The sequence below is a fragment of the Macaca fascicularis genome, chromosome 1, assembly GCF_037993035.2.
Source record: "Macaca fascicularis isolate 582-1 chromosome 1, T2T-MFA8v1.1".
In the NCBI taxonomy this organism is placed as follows: Eukaryota; Metazoa; Chordata; class Mammalia; order Primates; family Cercopithecidae; genus Macaca; species Macaca fascicularis.
This window is the reverse complement of record NC_088375.1, coordinates 184,396,618-184,416,440: the sequence shown is the minus strand read 5'-3', so window position 1 is coordinate 184,416,440 and position 19,823 is coordinate 184,396,618. Positions and strand designations below refer to the sequence as shown.

General features: G+C 45.0%; 1 long non-coding RNA gene and 1 pseudogene across 1 annotated transcript in view; one reads left to right on the top strand and one right to left on the bottom strand.

Annotated features, from left to right (window-relative positions):
* LOC135965605 (uncharacterized) overlaps positions 1 to 12,642 on the bottom strand; it is a 56,607-nt gene extending 43,965 nt beyond the window's left edge. The window contains exons 1-2 of the long non-coding RNA XR_010578574.2: positions 12,535 to 12,642; positions 2,498 to 2,606 (exon numbers count right to left, since the gene is read on the bottom strand). This is a non-coding gene — a long non-coding RNA (uncharacterized lncRNA). The remainder of the gene's footprint in view (positions 1 to 2,497; positions 2,607 to 12,534) is intronic.
* LOC102137029 (small ribosomal subunit protein uS5 pseudogene) lies at positions 4,376 to 6,390 on the top strand (annotated as a pseudogene).
* Positions 12,643 to 19,823: the final 7,181 nt, after the last annotated feature.

Here is a 19,823-nt window from a genome sequence, read left to right as displayed (position 1 = left end):
TTACTGAATAATGGTAAGGTGCAGAGTACTCTTCCTCCTCTACTGCCACTGATTGAACTTTATGCAAGCAAGAAATTAACATCTATTACACTAAGCTATTGACCTTTTGGAGTTTTAGCTATTACAGCAGCTGATGTTAAGTAGAAACCAAGGTCTTGGTTATTCCTGACTCCTTCAGGGAGACTTCAAAAGAGCTTTGCTCTGTCTCTCTGTTCCCTCTGCTTTATCCTCCTGTCCAATGTCAACCACCCTTTAAGTCCAGCTCCAATCTCTCCTCCTTCATGGTCACCCCACACTACAGGCTAAAATAGACCCCTCCTCTCTCTGCCCTGTGATATAGTTAGCATTTACTGAGTGTTGACCATGTGCTAGGCTCTGTAGTGAGCCACCACAATCATTACCTCTTCTAATCCTGGCTACTAGATGAAGTAGATGCTTCTATTCTCCCCAGTTTAGAGATGAAACGCAGAGGATTAGGTCATTTGCCCAAGTTCACATAGCTAGTAAGTGGCCAAGTTAGGATTTCACCTCAGGAAGACTGGTTCCAGAGGCCCCACCCTTAATTGTGACATGACACTGCCTCTACATGCCACCACTAATGTTCTCATACCCTCCAAGAATTTCTCCTATGGTGGGATTTTTCAATGCAAATTAAATACAATATGATTCTTTAATTAAAGAGCACAATTTATACTGAGCAGATCACAGTTAGTTATAACACCGTGGAGGGGAGGAATCTGCTGCAGGGGAACTAGAAAGGAGATGGTAGGCGCTGAAGAAGGCATGTCCTGATGTCTTTAGGATGCCTCCTTAGAGGAACTCGATACTTTGTTACTCCAGCAGAGGATGGTCAAGGTGATTGGAGGTCTGAGCTAGTGATAGTGCTGGGTGACAGGAGAAAAAAGGCTGTTCCTCTTGGACAAAATCATGAGGAAGTCTAAAACTGGATTTGCTCCGTGATGTTCATCTTTTACAGCCATACACTTATAGCTGTAAAAGCACCTTTATTATTGACATTCCTGAAGGAAAAATAACATTTTTATGGCGAGTCTGACACTCTCAAACCCCTAACCTCATTTTCCCCACTGAAGCAATTGTCTCTATAATTCAATTTTTTGTAATACAAGATTTCTTAAGAATGCAAACTCCACATCCTAAGAGAGCATAGCACACAACTGGTGTCCTTCAGGATGTCCGTCTCTCCCTGATTGAGTTCCCCAAGGGTGAACCTAGCTCAGCTCCATAGCTGGGGCCTTGGAAACCCGCACAGAGACCAGTCCAGAGCCTGGCATGGAGCAGGTGCCCAAGGGCTGATTGCTAGGTGCTCCCTCTGCCACCACCCATCATCCCTCCTGAGAACCCGCCCTTTATTTCTCTTCTCTGTCATGTCCTTTGGTAAATGTAACATCTCCAGCTGATTTAACCTCCCCTGATCTCTCTCTTGCAAACAGCCTGACTCATTGCATACCAGCATTGCCCAGAGCCCTTATTCATGTGAAATCAACACACACCATCTTATGCTGCCACCACTACCATTACAAACCTCTTAGCAGCCCAGAGAGAACTGAGTTCAAATCCCACCTCTCCTTGCCACCAAGGAGCCTAGGTGGCAAGCCCTGGATCACACAGGTCCCACAGATGCTACCAGCTCCTTCTGCTTTCATACACAATTAATTTAGCAGACCCCAGAGGCTCCCTCAAGGCAGGAAATAGTACCCTGAGGGGAGGGCAGGTGACTCTCATGGTGGCCAAGGGTTTGAATAGGCCAGCTAAGTCTACAAACTTAGACTCTGTGAACTAGACCTGCTCTTTGCCTCAATTTCTCTCTAAAAGCCTGAGACCACATTAGCCATGGGATGGTAACACTTTTGCTCTGGTGACACCACTGACAGTCCTGCACCAAGAGCTGGAAGCACTGGGCATTATCTTCGATTCATATAGTCAGCAGCTGTGTGACTTTGACTTCCCCTCTCTGAGCCTCCATTTCCTCACCTGTCTTTCTCCAGGGATGCTAACACCTGCCTTGCACAGTTATGCAAGAATCTCAAGACCTATTGGGCATGAAGTACCTAACACAAGACCTGGCCCACACAGGTGTGCTCAGTAAGTGGAAACTATTTGAAGATGATGATGATGGTGGTGAAGAAGATGATGATGATGGTGGTGGTGATGATGATGATGATGATGATGAAAATCTCTTCTCAGCAGAGTGAGACCAAGGCCTCAGCGAGATTTGAGGCCCACCTGAATAAGCACTGAGCATGTTTATCCTGATGGGTCAGGGGACACTATTAGAAACCAGGGTGAACCCAGGTGCTACTGAAGGTTATTATGCCCAAACCTGCCCTGCCTTCACCTTCTTCAAGTCCTTGAGTGAAGAAAGTAACCAGGACAATAATTAGAAAACAGAAGGTTAAGTGACACTGATTTTTAACCGAGGCTTTGGCCCCAAACTCAGTGCTGAAAATTGAGCTGGTCTATGGGGAAGGCTCCTTACCTGGATGAAGTGAACTCCTGTGGTCAGAAACTAAGCAGGCCCCCAACTGATTAGTTCAGTCCATGACCAAATGGAAGTCCCAAACATTGGCAACACAGCCCCTCTGCACCTGGATAAACAGAGAAGGAGACCGAGGGTGAAGGAGAGAGGCTGACCAGTGTCTTAAGAAGAGCAGGGATGGAGCCCAGACTGTAGCGGGGGAGAAAGAAAGGCCACAGCCATGGGCTGACCTTGGTCACCTCTGAAGTCTCCAGAAGCACCTGGCCCAGAAAAGATCCCTCAGAACACCTCTCCTCTGAAGGACAATAGAGGGGCCCCCAGATTCCCCCAGGGCCTCTGGATGGGCCCAGTCCTCTGCAGCTGGCATGGGAGCTGCAGCACATGCTGCAGGCCCTGAGCCCTCCCACTTCATTTCTTGCTGTCCTTGTGTCTCTGCTCCAGCCAGGCCAGCCCCTTGCTGGCTAGGGCAGGCAGTGAGAGCTGGCTCTAAGGATGCACACAGACACTGTGCCTTGGGATCCAACCCAAATCCTTCAGTCTTGTGTTTCAGGCCCAGGTCTCTCCTCCCTACAGCACCAGGTACAGTGCGCCTCCATTCCACTCAATCCACATCCCCTTCTTCCCATGCTCATTCCAAGCTCTGTTGCCTCCGAGAAGCCTGCCCTGCCTGCCCCAGTCCCCTCCCTCTTCTGAGCCCTCACCATTCTTACTCTCTGGTCTCTCATTTGATAAATCAGCTGTAAAATCTTTGATCAGAGATCACCTTGTATTGCTCTATCTTTACACAGGGTCCTGATTCCCCAGCTCTTGAGAAAGCCCCTTGAGCTCTTAATCTGGCCAAGCCTCAGTTTCCTCATATGTAAAACAGAGACATTGATAAGTAGATTTTTAGCACCCACTCTATTCCAGGCCCAATGTTAGGGGTTGTGGGGAATACAAGAAGGAAAATGCACAGTCTCTGATCTCAAGGAGCTACTGGACACTCATAACAAGAACTCAAGGTGGTGTGCAGTAGAGGGACAAAGCAGGGACAAGCCTTGTGTGGTGAGGGTTTGGGGGAGGGAAAGATGCGGGCAGCTTCTTGAAAGAGGTAGTATTTGAGCTCTCATTAGAGATGACTGGTCTCCAACAGGTCCATGTGGGATAGAGAGGGGATTCAAGGTAGAAAGATATCATGAGCAAGAACATGGAGGGGGAAAATTTCGGGGCCTGTTTGGTAAAGTAGATATTTCCATTTGCCTGGAATATATGGTACCAGTAGGCTGTAGAGGAAATACCACCAAGTGATTTCAGCCTTTGGAGTAAAGCACCTTGAATGGAAGGATGATAAACTTGCTCCTATTCTGTTGAGGGAAAGTTTTTGAAGAAGACCAAGGATAACATGACCAAAATACCTTCATAGAAAGATTAATCTGGCAGGGCGAGAAGAATGGATTAAAATGGGAAGAAACTGGGGCACAAATAGGTCACAATGAAATGCCATTTCACATTCACTAGATGGACCAAAATTAGGATGTCTAATAACACCAAGTGTTAGGGGAGATATGGAGCAGTGGAAATTCTCAGACACTGAGGGTGGGAGTATTAATTACTATAGCTGTTTTGGAAAACGATTTGGCATTATCTTATATAACCAAACATTTGCATATGTTCTCTGCGACCCTATATCCCAGCAATTTCACCCCTAGACCAGTATTCTCCAGAGCAGCAATTCTCCAATTGTGGTCCAGGGACTTGAGACTTTTTCAGGGGATCCATGAGGTCAAAACTATTTTCATAATATATTTGAAAAGTATTATTTGACTTTTTACTCTTGTCTCACAGGTGTACAGTATTTTTCAGAAGATGCATGATGGATGATATTGCAACAGATTGACCATGGATGCAGATACAAGAATTCAGCTGTCTTCTGTTAAGCCAGACATTAAAGAAGTTTGCAAACATGTCAACAATGTCACTCTTCTCCATTTGTCTCAGAAAATACAGTTATTTTTCATTTAAAGTGTGTGATTTATGTTAACATATAATGAGTTTCTTATCATCATTTTAAAATGAATTAATAAATGTTTTTCTCAGTTTTAATTTCTAATATAGTGAATATCTTTAGATATAACTCACATAAACAAAAGCTCTTTGGGATCCTGAGACTAAAATGTTCGATAACCACTGCCCCACACAAACTCCTGCACATTATTCTGAGGCTGTGAACAATGAGGCCTGTAACAGTACTGTCTTAGCTAAATATTTGTAGTGGCAAAAAGTGAACACAACTCAAATGTCCACAGACAGGAGAATGGACAAAATAAATTGTATATTTATTTTGGTATATTATACAGCATTGAATATTATAATATTATATTACACAGCACTGAAAATAAATGAACTACAGCTTTAAAAAAAATAGATAAATCTTAGAAAAATACATTGGTAAAAACAAGACAGGTCCAGAAGACAACAAACATTATATCATTTTTACAAAGTTCAGAAACAAACTAAGCTAAATATGTAACTTAAGAATACATACATATGTGATAAAGCTTTTTTTAAACAAGAAAATAATAAATAAGACAATTCACCCTGTTGGGTGCAGTCTGAGGATTAAGTTAAAGGAGGAGCACATACCTGGTGTTGATAATGTTCCAATTCTTAAATTGGGTTGTGACTGATAGGCAGCCATTTTACTATTATGCTTCATAATTACATAAATAATACATATACTCTTTTGTATCTACCAAATATGATCTTAAAAAGATAACCCTAGCACCCAGACTGTGGCCTCTAAATACCATTTCCCACTAAACAAACACAAAGGCTCCTTGGAGAGGCGGATTGCAGTTCTGGGACAGGAAATGTACAAAATGGTACATCTTGTCATTCTAGAAAGCAGGAAAGCTAGCAGAGACTACTAGGATAACAATCAAAAGGGCTTGGAAGCCAAGTTGAACAGATTTCCATTAGCCAAAAACGGGATAATGTGAGTGTCAATAAGGATAAAAACTGAGCTTCTCCTCCAAGAAAACAAAAACTGGTGGCTGACGCTGGTGCGTCATCCCCAGGAGGCCCTGGGGACCTGGGGATGGGGAAACGCAGTGGCTTCTGTGGAGGTTTCGGCAGTGGCATCTGGGGGGACCGGGGTCACGGCCATGTACCGGGCCCGGGCTGAGGCCGCGGAGCTGGCGGATACAAGGCCAAGGATAAGGAGTGGATGCCCGTCACCAAGCTGGGCCGCTTGGTCAAGGACATGAAGATCAAGTCCCTGGAGGAGATCTATCTCTTCTCCCTGCCCATTAAGGAATCTGAGATCATTGACCTTTTCCTGGGGGCCTCTCTCAAGGACGAGGTTTTTACAGAAGCAGACCTGTGCTGGCCAGCGCACCAGGTTCAAGGCATTTGTTGCTATCGGGGACTACAATGGCCATGTCAGTCTGGGTGTTAAGTGCTCCCAGGAGGTGGCCACTGCCATCCGTGGGGCCATCAAACTGGCCAAGCTCTCCATTGTCCCCGTGCACAGAGGCTACTGGGGGAACAAGATCGGCAAGCCCCACACCGTCCCTTGCAAGGTGACAGGCCACTGCAGCTCTGTGCTGGTGTGCCTCATCCCTGCACCCAGGGGCACTGGCATCATCTCGGCACCTGTGCCCAGGAAGCTGCTCATGATGGCGGGTATTGACGACTGCTATACCTCAGCCCGGGGCTGCACTGCCACCCTGGGCAACTTCGCCAAGGCCACCTTTGACGCCATCTCTAAGAGCTACAGCTGCCTGATCCCCGACCTCTGGAAGGAGACTGTATTCACCAAGTCTCCCTGTCAGGAATTCACTGACCACCACATCAAGACCCATGCCAGAGTCTCCATGCAGCGGACCCAGGCTCCAGCTGTGGCTACAACATAGGGTTGTATAAGAAAAATAAAGTGAATTAAGACTGAAAAAAAAGGATAAAAACTGAAATGGATTGAAACATATCTCATGTATTTAAACCCATATGAACTCATTATGAGTTCATAATGATACAAAGTAATCTCACTGGTTACCTTTGAATAATGCTAGAGAACAAATTCATTATTTTAAAAGCAGAAAACAAATGGGGAGAATCAAGCATTTACCCTGCCTTTCTTGAATGAACAGTACCTCAGGGTAACCAAGTAGTTTATGAAAGGATGTTACCTTTTATAAAAGTCCAGCTAACAAACAAAAAATGATAAACTATTATGGCTAGGTGCAGTGGCTCACACCTGTAATCCCAGCACTTGGGGAGGCCAAGGTGGGCAGATCACTTAAGCCCAGGAGTTCAAGACCAGCCTGGGCAACATGGGGAAACCTCGTCTCTACAAAAAATACAAAAAACTAGCTTGCCGTGGTGGTGCATGCCTGTAGTCCCAGCTACTCGGGAGATTGAGGTAGGAGGATCATGTGAGCTGGGAAGTCAAGGCTGAAGTGAGCCGTGATCATACCACTGCATTGGAGCAAGACTTTGTCCAAAAAAAAAAAAAAGAAAAGAAAAAGAAAAAGAAAGAAAGAAAGAAAGAGAGAGAGAGAGAAGAAAAAGAAAGAAGGAACAAAGGAAGGAAGGAAGGAAGGAAGGAAGGAAGGAAGGAAGGAAAAAAGAAAGAAAGAAAGAAAGAAAGAAAGAAAGAAAGAAAGAAAGAAAGAGCGAGATATTACTCATATGCAAATTCTGAAGAAATAATGGATCTAGTCAATATTCATCAATGGCTGCTAATAACAAAAAGAGAGATGACAATGGCAGTTTGTGCTCCTTGGTAAAAGTTTACAGCACCACCTCCGAGGCATTCTTGCCAAAAATCAAATCGGAATCTGATGAGACCTCTAGATACAACTAGTGATATACAGGAAACTCAGGGAACAGATGAACACATTAAACACCACCATGGGACTCATTCAGCAAAATCCAAATGTGGAAAACGGATAAACAACCCAGTTTCTTCAACAAATACAGAGCTGAGGAAAAATAAGAAGAGGGATGAGCGTATACATTAAAAACGAATAAAGACACTATGAGCCAACTGCAACGTATGAAATTATTGGGATCCTGAATCAAACAAATTGTAAAACAATAAAATAAAATTTTAAGTTAACCTAGGAAGTTTAAATACTATACATTTTATAATATTAGGGAATTTTTTGTTACATTTAGGTATGGTAATGACATTATAATTATATATTTTAATGCATCATTATATTGATAGATGCGATGATATGCTGCTTGGGTTTTGTTTCAAAACAACCTGGAGGCAGGATTACGATGAGAATAGTGAGCAGCAGCAGGTGAAACAAGATGGGCCACGGGCTGATAACTGTTGAAACTCACTGACAGGTACATTGGGTTCATCAGGTTATTCTCTCTGTTGTTGTATAAGTTTGAATTTTCCATAATAAAACATTTTTTAGAGAGCAGAGACAAAATAAAAATATTTCCAAACAACAACAAAAGAGAGATAATGAAGAAGTTGCAATTGTTCAGATGGAGGCCAGTGATGCCATGAAGACAGAGCAGAAGCAGCCTGGAAATGCTGACTCTGAGATCATTGTTTAAACATCCAACCAGAAATCAGTGCGTCTTGGAAAGATCATCTCTGGGTCACTAAAGAAAAACATCAAAACTAAACAAACAAACAAGTTCCAACACTGCCATGGAGATCCTGTCCTTAATGCTTTTTATCCTGGAAAGTGGTTGTTTATCTCTCCCTTGTGTTTCCTGTCCATAAGCCAGATCTGCTTCTGTGACAAACAGTTTCCCCAGTCCCATGGTGACTCAAATGTGATGCAGCAGTCGATACCTTGGAAACCATCGGAAAAGGGAGGAGACCCTGATGGGGGTCCCAGAATGCTTCTCAGATTAAACGACTTCTCCTGCCAGAGAGAACCTGAAGCCTACAGAGCTGAGGTCACTCACTAGTGCCCAGTCGAGCCACCTGAGAAATCAGGGAATGGAGAGTCAGTCAGAGGACCCTGGAGCTGAGCCCAGCCCTGCACTCCCTGGGCAAGTGACCCTAGAAAGCCTTTGATTCCTCATTTGTAAGGTGGGGCCTGCAGTCACACATGTATCACACAGCAACACGCAAGCACACATGGCGTGTAAACTGCTGAGCACGTTACAATTCCTGAATGGTGGTTATTCATTATTTAGACAATTCAAGCCTGGTGCCTCCTACCCAAGGCCATTCTACTGTGTCATCACCAACAACAGACATGACCTGAGCATCTACTCAATACCAAGTATGAGTCTTCTCTCCTTTCTTTCCTGGTCTTCTGTGAGACACTATCAGTCTTCTCCTTGCTAATGAATCCTGCCCCAAAATAGCCTGGGGACTGAGTCTCCATTACCTGAAGAGGTGCCAGAATGAGCACAGACCATGGCCTCTGCCTTATATTGGGCTTCCTAGAGACAGATGGTAGAACTAAGAGTTGTGTGCCGAAGGCTCATTGGAGAGTGCTCTTTGGAGTCGCACTTGCAGCTGGGCATGGGGCCAAGCTGACCCATTATGAATTGCAACCATCTCAGTCTATCCTCTATGGATCTTTGGAGCTAGGGTGGCCCCTCAGACTTGTCTCAATTTGGGGAAAGAAGGTTGGGCTTTTATATTCCTGCCTCAGCCAATCATGCTCACAGCAACCCCTGAAGGGAAGAGTATGCTAGAGTGAGGCAGTTCCCATAGCCAATGGCAATTTCCAGTGAGCTGCTGCAGGACTAGCCAGCAACCAAAATCCCAGCAGGTGGGGGGTGCTTTGTCGACCCTGGAGAGGGGATCTAGACAGAAACACCATAGTATCCACTACAGCCTCAGAGAGACCTGAATTTCAAACTTGCTTCTGTCACTTAGCTTTGTCACCTTTGTGGAGATCTGCTGCTTACTGGATATTGGGAGTCTTAAATAAAAAAGACTGGATAAAATTGTCTGGATAAAAATGAATTGGATAAAAATTTAACTTTAAGGCTTATCTGCTTGCCTTCTCTATACTCTCTCCCCTTAAAATGACAGGAAAAGAGAAGATATAAACCCATGAGGACAGGAAGAAAGGAAGAGGAGTCATTTATAGATGACAGAGTTCAACAAATTTCTATAAGATTAAAGGGAGATGGAGGTGTGAGTGGTAGAAGCCACAACACAACCTAAGCTTTCATGATCCACCAACACTAGGTGAGCATTCTCAGGAGAGCCACACTCACCATTCTCTCTACAAACATTATGGGCTAGAAACCTTGCCAGGTAGGCTGTTCCTTCGAATGCCCAAATACGTCTCTTCCAGTTAATCTATCTGCTTTCCCAGAAACAATTGCTTATTCCCAAACTTGTTTATGCCAGTGGTACTTGCTTTTGTAATTATGTGATTCCATTTAATATTAATAAACCAATAAAATATGGTTGTAAAAAGGGAGTTGTTTTATGAAAACTATGTTGAACGCTTTGAAAGACTCAATGAAAGCAGATTGCCATTTTAAAAAAAAATGTTTATCTGAGTTATAAGCAGTTGAAACAGACTTGGAGAAAATCACATAAATCTAGAAGGAATCTGTACTCAGATTGTTCCATAAGTTCCTTTTAAGTTTTAGTTGCACAATAAAGGTGAACCTGGAAACGGTCGACAATGTTTTATGCATTGGGATTTGTGCAAGAAAGACCTTATAGAATTCCAACTAACAGGTCCGTCCTCAAAGAAAATGGAATAAGCATCTGTATGTTTTCAGTCAAAATAAAATAAAATCATTTTTAATGATTTCTTGCTTGAAACAATTTTTTTTGATTAGCCAACTGGTTTCTATTGAGTTAGATAAGACCTGCAGAAGATGTGCCAATGAGAAGAAAGGCAACTGCCTGTAGGGGGGAAAAGGGCATGAGATTTTAAGGCCAGAAAGGGCTGAAAACAGCAGGATTAACTGAGAATCTGCTTAGGGAACAGCCAAATCCCCCTGCCCCAGCCCTGTTCCCACTCTATAAAGAACATGGCAGTGACTCCAGACCAACCACTATATGCCAGGTTAAAAACTTTACATAAATAAACTCAACAACCCATGCAATACTATTCTTATTAGGCCTAATTTACATATAGGAAACAGGCAGAGAAAGATTAAGTGACTTGTCCACGGTCATATAGCTAGAAAGTGGCAGAGTGGAGATTCAAACCCAAGTGGTCTGACTCCAAAATCCATCCTCTTCACCATATCCATCCTACCTTACTGAAGAAACAGAGCAGTCCCAGAGAAAAGAACTCCCCTTTGTGATATTTATGTGTCCCCCCCACCCAAAACAAAAGGCCAAGGCCTGTCTGGTCGACCCAGAGGGAAATCGGCCCCGTCTGCCTTCACAGACATCCAATGCCAGTCAACTTCTTGGACACTTATCCTTAACTATGGACAAAAGCCAAGGACCAGTAAAGATTAAAGAAGCCTCCATCCAACAGGAGGAGAGATGCAGAACCACAGGGAGACCACAATAAAGCAACCAAACAAAAGAGGGAAGCTGGAGGAGACAGAGATAAGTCAGCAAACAGGAGGAAAAACAATCACTATTGATATCCTCAGAGAGATAAATACAAAGGCTGTATCTATGTTGTGGGGTGGAGGGAAGGAAGAACAGAGAATGAACAAGTATGATAGCTGAAATTAAAAATTCAATAGAATGGTTGGGACATATATATAATGGAATAGCCTAGAGAGTAGAAGAGAAACATAAGGAGAAGGGAAATATAGAAAAGTGAAAAGACATAGGAAAAGCAGCGCTGGAGGCCCAAGCTCCAGCTCGCGGGAGTTGTGGAGAGCAAGCAGACAGAAGATTGCTAAGGAAAAATAAAGTTTCACAGGACGGAAAGACACAAGTTACCACATTGAAAAGGGTCACTCAGAGCCTAGCACAATGAATGATAAAAGCCAACATGTGACATGTTTTGTGAAATTCCAGAATTCCAAGGATTTAAAAAAAAAAAAAAAATCCTCAAAAACAGCCAGAGAGAAAGAAAAGTTGCACATAAGGAACATGAATCAGAAGGCATGAAGCTTCTCAAGGGTCACTCTAGGTGCAGGAGACAGTGCAGGGCACCCATGTCTACAGGAGAATGGTTTCCAACCCCGAATTCTATGCTTAACTGAATTATTGATCAAGTGCAAGGGCAGAATACAGATAAGTCCACATGGATGAAAATTTCCCACCCCTGCCCAATTTCTTAGGAAGCAATTAAAGTTTAAAAAAAAAAAAAAAAAAAAAAAAAAAAAGGAGCAAACCAATAGAGACAGGGACAATGAAATGATCCTGCAGAGACACCCTTGGACCAGAGGGTTCCTGCAGACAGCTGGGTAGTGCAGTTTGGGAGGGAGCATTCCTCAAGGCAGAATACCGAACATGACAGGGGAGGTTTTGTTGGGAAGCTATAGGATGAGAAGCCGTGGCAGTTCTGATAGAGCTTTTGGGAAAACGAACAGCTACATTTTTTTAAAAGGAATGCTGATCACTGAATTACCTAAAAATAGTGCTTCAGATATACCGGGCATGCGGATGGGGCTGGAAGACAGCTAATTCCTTATTTATTCTAACAGGGAGACAACAGATAAAGTCTAGCGTTGGTAAATTAAGAAATCGCAGTATGGGCATATTATTTTGAAGTATGAGGGTAAATGCCAGAAAATACAGGTCTAAGTGGCTAAAGTGGTTGCCATCATTAGAGTGCAGAAGTGGGTGGATGGATTGGGTGAGGCAGGAGATCGCTGTTTTTCGATAAAAGCCTTTCCATTTGCATCCAGCCCGGGCTTCAGATTTCCTGAAGCACTTTCACATACAACATGAATTGGTTTCCTCAAGAACCCCCCAATACAGAGACAGGAAACCGAGGCCCGGACAGAACAGTGACCGCTCAAGGCCACGTAGCCGGGGCCCCCAGCGCTGGTTTGGTAGACCCCATCCCCACCCCGCCACTGCACTCCTAACACCCACCCCACACCCAGAACCAGAAACCAGCTAAAGGCCAGCTGGGGCGCCAGACAACTCGCCCTGCCCCATCGACGCGCCAGACCGTGTTGCCGACCTCGGCCTCGCAGTGCTGGTGTGGGCGCGGCCGGACCTCACTCAGCCTTCATTGCCCCGCGCCGCCCGCCGCGTCCACACTGTCCTTGGGAGGACGCGCGGGGAAGCCGCGCACGATGCGGCAGCGCCCCCTGCCGGGCTCCGGACGCTCCGCTCCCAGCCGGCTCGGCGAGTGCTCCGGGAAAGGGGTCCGGACCCCACACGCACTGGGGTCCAGGACAAGCTCTAGCTCGGGCTGGGCCAACTGTGACCCACCGAGGCCCAGGGCACGCTGCAGTGAAAGCGGTGCCCTCTCCACAGTCACAGAACGTGTCGGCTGCCCGCGCGTCCTCCCAAGGACAGTGGATGGGAGCTGGGGCTGGAGAGGGTAACGACCTGCCCAAGGTCACGCAGCACCGCAGTGGCACAGCCCGGACTGGTACCCACACCTCCCGCGGGACCTTGCAGGGACCTAAGCCACCTGGGTTCTAGAGCTCCTTGAACTGGCCTCTTGGGCTTTAGGGAAGAGCTGGGGACGAGGGAATGGGGTGGGGCCACACCACGTTAGCACGGACCCTTGGGTGAATTGGGCGGGAAGTGCCCCATCTCGGGGCCTCGGGGCCGCCTGCGGGCGCGTGACCTCCAAGGGTCCTTCTGGCGCTCCTCCGGCGCTGCGTGCGGCGCTTGGCGGCTGCTCACCCGAGACACCGGTAGCAGCCGCGCCTGCCCTCTACTGGCAGAAGGGAAAGTCGCTGCTCCGGAGACCTTGGTGGCTGCGGCTCTTCGCGCCTCCTTGGCCTGGCTGCCACCTTCCCAACCTCGGGGGAGTCCCCGCGCTCTGTGCTCACTCGGGGAAGAGAGGCTCAGGCACGGGACCAGCACACGGGTCTGAACGCTCTTCTCAGTGTGCGTGAAGACAGGTCCTCAAATCCGCCTTCAGTAAGAGCAGCACAGGGTCGTGGTTACGAGCATGGACTGCAGAGCCCGACTGCATGAGTCCTGGCTCTGCCTCTCCTCAGCTGTGTTACCTTAGGCAAGTTACTAAAACTCTCTGTGTCTCAATTTTTGCTACCATAAAATGAAAATAGTACCTAATGCATAGACACTGTATGTATGTGAACGCTTAATTTAACTGCATAGCAACCTGTGAAGTTGGTGCAGTTATTCCCATTGAATGATGAGCCACAGACAGGTCAAGTAACAACCAGATTTACACAGGAAATAAGTGGTGGAGTTAGAATAAAAATCCAAGTAATCTGGCCCCAGGATCCCTGCTTTTATACACCATGCTAGACCCGGATGGTAATAGAACTCACATTTCAGGGTTGTCCTGAGGGTTCTATGAGCTGACGCATGTAAAGTGTTTAGAATGGTGACTGGCACACAGTAGGTGGGAGGTAAGTGTTCACTGAGCACCTACTGTGTGCCAGCACTGCACTAGGCACCTTTGATACAGCAGTGAGCAGGCTGATCCAGTCACACCCTAGTGAAGCTGCCAACCTAGAGAGGCAGACATTGGACAAGCCTGACAAACATTTAGGGTGCCCTGAGAGTGAGGATCCCAGGCCAGAAGGGAGCCCAGACCCATACCCAGCCCTTGACGGAGGGCCAACCCCAGGGAAGAGTCCAGTACAGAGATGCCAGAGTAGGAGACAAATTCCCCAAGCTGAGAAAGGCACACAGAGGAGGTGGCTTCTGATGTGAGCCTTGAGAGCTGAGGTCTTCGCCAGGCAGAGGTGAGATGGGATAAGGCCCCCCTCTCACAGCCATTCACTCCGCCCCCACCTGGAAGTCCTCAAGTCCCCCCTGCTAAGGCAGGAATCGCTGGCAAGTTGGTTTGGATTCACAAGACAAATTATCTTGGTTTAAAGAACCACTCCCTGAAGAGGTCCTTTACATCCCTTGTAAGTTGGATTCCTAGGTATTTGATTCTCTTTGAAGCAATTGTGAATGGAAGTTCATTCATGATTTGGCTCTCTGTTTGTCTGTTACTGATGTATAAGAATGCTTGTGATTTTTGCACATTAATTTTGTATCCTGAGACTTTGCTGAAGTTGCTTATCAGCTTAAGGAGATTTTGGGCTGAGACAATGGGGTTTTCTAAATATACAATCATGTCATCTGCAAACAGGGACAGTTTGACTTCTTCTTTTCCTAACTGAATACCCTTGATTTCTTTCTCTTGCCTAATTGCCCTAGCCAGAACTTCCAGCACTATGTTGAATAGGAGTGGTGAGAGAGGGCATCCCTGTCTTGTGCCAATTTTCAAAGGGAATTTTTCCAGTTTTTGCCCATTCAGTATGATATTGGCTGTGGGTTTGTCATAAATAGTTCTTATTATTTTGAGGTACGTTCCATCAATACCGAATTTATTGAGCGTTTTTAGCATGAAGGGCTGTTGAATTTTGCCAAAAGCCTTTTCTGCATCTATTGAGATAATCATGTGGTTCTTGTCTTTGGTTCTGTTTATATGCTGGATTATGTTTATTGATTTGCGAATGTTGAACCAGCCTTGCATCCCAGGGATGAAGCCCACTTGATCATGGTGGATAAGCTTTTTGATGTGTTGCTGAATCCGGTTTGCCAGTATTTTATTGAGGATTTTTGCATCGATGTTCATCAGGGATATTGGTCTAAAATTCTCTTTTTTTGTTGTGTCTCTGCCAGGCTTTGGTATCAGGATGATGTTGGCCTCATAAAATGAGTTAGGGAGGATTCCCTCTTTTTCTATTGATTGGAATAGTTTCAGAAGGAATGGTACCAACTCCTCCTTGTACCTCTGGTAGAATTCAGCTGTGAATCCATCTGGTCCTGGACTTTTTTTGGTTGGTAGACTATTAATTATTGCCTCAATTTCAGAGCCTACTATTGGTCTATTCAGGGATGCAACTTCTTCCTGGTTTAGTCTTGGAAGAGTGTAAGTGTCCAGGAAATTATCCATTTCTTCTAGATTTTCCAGTTTATTTGCGTAGAGGTGTTTATAGTATTCTCTGATGGTAGTTTGTATTTCTGTGGGGTCGGTGGTGATATCCCCTTTATCATTTTTAATTGCGTCGATTTGATTCTTCTCTCTTTTCTTCTTTATTAGTCTTGCTAGTGGTCTGTCAATTTTGTTGATCTTTTCAAAAAACCAACTCCTGGATTCATTGATTTTTTGGAGAGTTTTTTGTGTCTCTATCTCCTTCAGTTCTGCTCTGATCTTAGTTATTTCTTGCCTTCTGCTAGCTTTCGAATGTGTTTGCTCTTGCTTCTCTAGTTCTTTTAATTGCGATGTTAGAGTGTCAATTTTAGATCTTTCCTGCTTTCTCTTGTGGGCATTAGTGCTATAAATTTCCCTCTACGCACTGCTTTAAATGTGTCCCAGAGATTCTGGTATGTTGTATCTTTGTTCTCATTGGTTTCAAAGAACATCTTTAAAGAGGACACAAACAAATGGAAGAACATACCATGCTCATGGATAGGAAGAATCAATATCGTGAAAATGGCCATACTGCCCAAGGTAATTTATAGATTCAATGCCATCCCCATCAAGCTACCAATGAGTTTCTTCACAGAATTGGAAAAAACTGCTTTAAAGTTCATATGGAACCAAAAAAGAGCCCGCATCTCCAAGACAATCCTAAGTCAAAAGAACAAAGCTGGAGGCATCACGCTACCTGACTTCAAACTCTACTACAAGGCTACAGTAACCAAAACAGCATGGTACTGGTACCAAAACAGAGATATAGACCAATGGAACAGAACAGAGTCCTCAGAAATAATACCACACATCTACAGCCATCTCATCTTTGACAAACCTGAGAGAAACAAGAAATGGGGAAAGGATTCCCTATTTAATAAATGGTGCTGGGAAAATTGGCTAGCCATAAGTAGAAAGCTGAAACTGGATCCTTTCCTTACTCCTTATACGAAAATTAATTCAAGATGGATTAGAGACTTAAATGTTAGACCTAATACCATAAAAATCCTAGAGGAAAACCTAGGTAGTACCATTCAGGACATAGGCATGGGCAAAGACTTCATGTCTAAAACACCAAAAGCAACGGCAGCAAAAGCCAAAATTGACAAATGGGATCTCATTAAACTAAAGAGCTTCTGCACAGCAAAAGAAACTACCATCAGAGTGAACAGGCAACCTACAGAATGGGAGGAAATTTTTGCAATCTACTCATCTGACAAAGGGCTAATATCCAGAACCTACAAAGAACACAAACAAATTTACAAGAAAAAAACAAACAACCCCATCAAAAAGTGGGCAAAGGATATGAACAGACATTTCTCAAAAGAAGACATTCATACAGCCAACAGACACATGAAAAAATGCTCATCATCACTGGCCATCAGAGAAATGCAAATCAAAACCACAATGAGATACCATCTCACACCAGTTAGAATGGCGATCATTAAAAAGTCAGGAAACAACAGGTGCTGGAGAGGATGTGGAGAAATAGGAACACTTTTACACTGTTGGTGGGATTGTAAACTAGTTCAACCATTATGGAAAACAGTATGGCGATTCCTCAAGGATCTAGAACTAGATGTACCATATGACCCAGCCATCCCATTACTGGGTATATACCCAAAGGATTATAAATTATGCTGCTATAAAGACACATGCACACGTATGTTTATTGCGGCACTATTCACAATAGCAAAGACTTGGAATCAACCCAAATGTCCATCAGTGACAGATTGGATTAAGAAAATGTGGCACATATACACCATGGAATACTATGCAGCCATCAAAAAGGATGAGTTTGTGTCCTTTGTAGGGACATGGATGCAGTTGGAAACCATCATTCTTAGCAAACTATCACAAGAACAGAAAACCAAACACCGCATGTTCTCACTCATAGGTGGGAACTGAACAATAAGATCTCTTGGACTCGGGAAGGGGAACATCACACACAGGGGCCTATCATGGGGAGGGGGAGGGGGGAGGGATTGCATTGGGAGTTATACCTGATGTAAATGACGAGTTGATGGGTGCAGCACACCAACATGGCACAAGTATACATATGTAACAAACCTGCACGTTATGCACATGTACCCTACAACTTAAAGTATAATAATAATAAATAAATTTAAAAAAAAAAATAAAAAAATAAAATAAAGAACTACTCCCAAAGCCCAGAGAATATTTTTCCAGGTGGGGGAGAGGTGTAATGAGGGGAGCATGAGGCCTCAGAGAGATGAACTCTAAACAGGCCACCTCAGGAGGCAGAGAACTCATCCCCATCAAGGTGGACAAGAGGCTGGAAAGCCACCTGCAGGGGTCTTGTGGGGGTCTCCCTGTGCAGCCAGAGCAGTGGAACAAGCTAACTTCACTGGTTCCTCTCTGTGACAAATCAGATTGTCCTTTCAAAATGTCCTTGTTGATGCCCCTCAGAGGGCTGCGTGGATCTCAGCCGCTTTTCCCCCGTGCCAGCCAGTTTAATCAGATGGCTTTCCTCCGGACCCCTGATTGCAGCCTGAGCTTGCCAGAGAAGGGAGATGTTAATCAGGTAAGGATGGATTCTAGGAGAACAAACAGGAGAACTTTGGTGGGCTAGACAAGCAGCAGACGTTTGTTGAGCCCTTCTTTTGTGGCAGATCCCTTACTAGATGCTTTACATCTACGATTTTATTCTTAATCCCCAGAGCAGCTGTGTGAGGCAGAGTAGTATTTATTATTCCCCATTGTCTATGTGATGGGACCAAGACTCGGAAGCGGCAAGCTTACCCAAGGTCACAGGGCTGGTGAGCAGCAGAGGCAAGATTTGAAACCAAGTCTGGGTAACATTAGAATGGGAATCTTTTCCACCACATTCCAGTGTTTCCTTAGAGGGGCCTGATGTGGGGTAGAGGCAATGGGGGGGCAGAGGGCTGGGGAGAAAAAGATGGAGGAGGGGTTTTTGCCAGGCAGGCAAAGACAAAGAAATGCAAGCTGGAAGGAGACAGTGTCTTAGCCAAGGTCTTCATTTTCTCCCTAGGCCACATAAAATCAGCTGGGCCGAGGCCTCCTCCCTCTGCAGGGTATTTTTAAAACCACCCACCTCTAAAATTCTTCTGTTCCTGTGCTTTAAAGTTCCTCTAAAAAGTTGGAATAAATTTGCCTGTCTTTTCTCCCAGACAAATGCAGAGGAGGAAAACAAAAAGAACACGTATTTTATGAGCGCAAATTTGGGACAGTGACACCTCCAATCATTATTTTATGGCATGATGATATACAGTAATTAGGTGTCAAGAGTAATCTATGACCACAAGAACAGAGTCATCTCTGCGAAAAAAAAAAAGCTCTTTCCTCCCAGAAGGAAATCTGAGTGTGGAGAGGGAGGGGGCGGAAACTGAAGCCTGCAGAAGGCAACGCACAGCTGCCGACTGCACATGGGGTGAGGAGGCCCAGTAGCTGGGGTGGTGCTCCTGGGGGAGGGAGGAAGCGCCCTTCCCTGGGGGTCAGGAGGAGGCCTACATATGAGTCTGACCTCCTGACTCTGACACCCCTTTCCTGTGACCTTGGACAAAATTCGTTCCCTCTCTGGAAGACATTTCCTGTAGTTGTCAGGGCCTGGAGCCCTCCTGGAAGGTCTCCTGAGAAGTGGAGCTGGAGTTGGGCCCCAAGAGATGGGAGGATGTGGATGGGCGTGCAGAAGCAAGAAAGGTCTTCTGGACTAAGAAGCTGGCCCAGGCACAGGTAGGGAAGAGGGAAATCTGCCTTGAGGACCCATTTATGGGGAGAATTGTTTTTAAGACAGCAACATTCACGACAGCTGCCAATTTATTATTTTATTTCTCTGAGATAAAATGCTGAGCTTTTACCTTTGTTTTCTTTCAAAAACACTACCTGAAAGGGCACATTGTATCCGATGACCTGGGCTCAATTTATCTCTACCACTTCCTCAAGCAAGTAACTTAGCCTTTCAGCCTCTGAAAGAGGCATAATTTTACCTGAGGCTAATTGTGAGAATTACATGAAATAATATAACCAATTCCTAGGCCAGGGCCTGGAATGATCCTCTCCCAGACCTTCACATGGCTCGCTTCTCCTTGTCGCCCTTCAAACCTTAGATGAGTCAAAGGTTTCTCAGGGAAGGCTTCTCTGACCATCCAGCCTGGAGGAGGTGTTCCAGTTCCCTCCATTTCAGCATCCCCCTCAACTCCAGGGTAATATCACAAACGAAAGTCAACCTATTCATCCATTCAGTTGCCTGCTGTCTGTCTGCCCCACGAGAATATAAGCTCCATAAGGGCCCTCTGTCTTGTTTGCAACTAGAGTGGCCCCTAGCACATGATAGGTGTTCAGTTAAATTCTTATGAAGTAAATGAATAAAT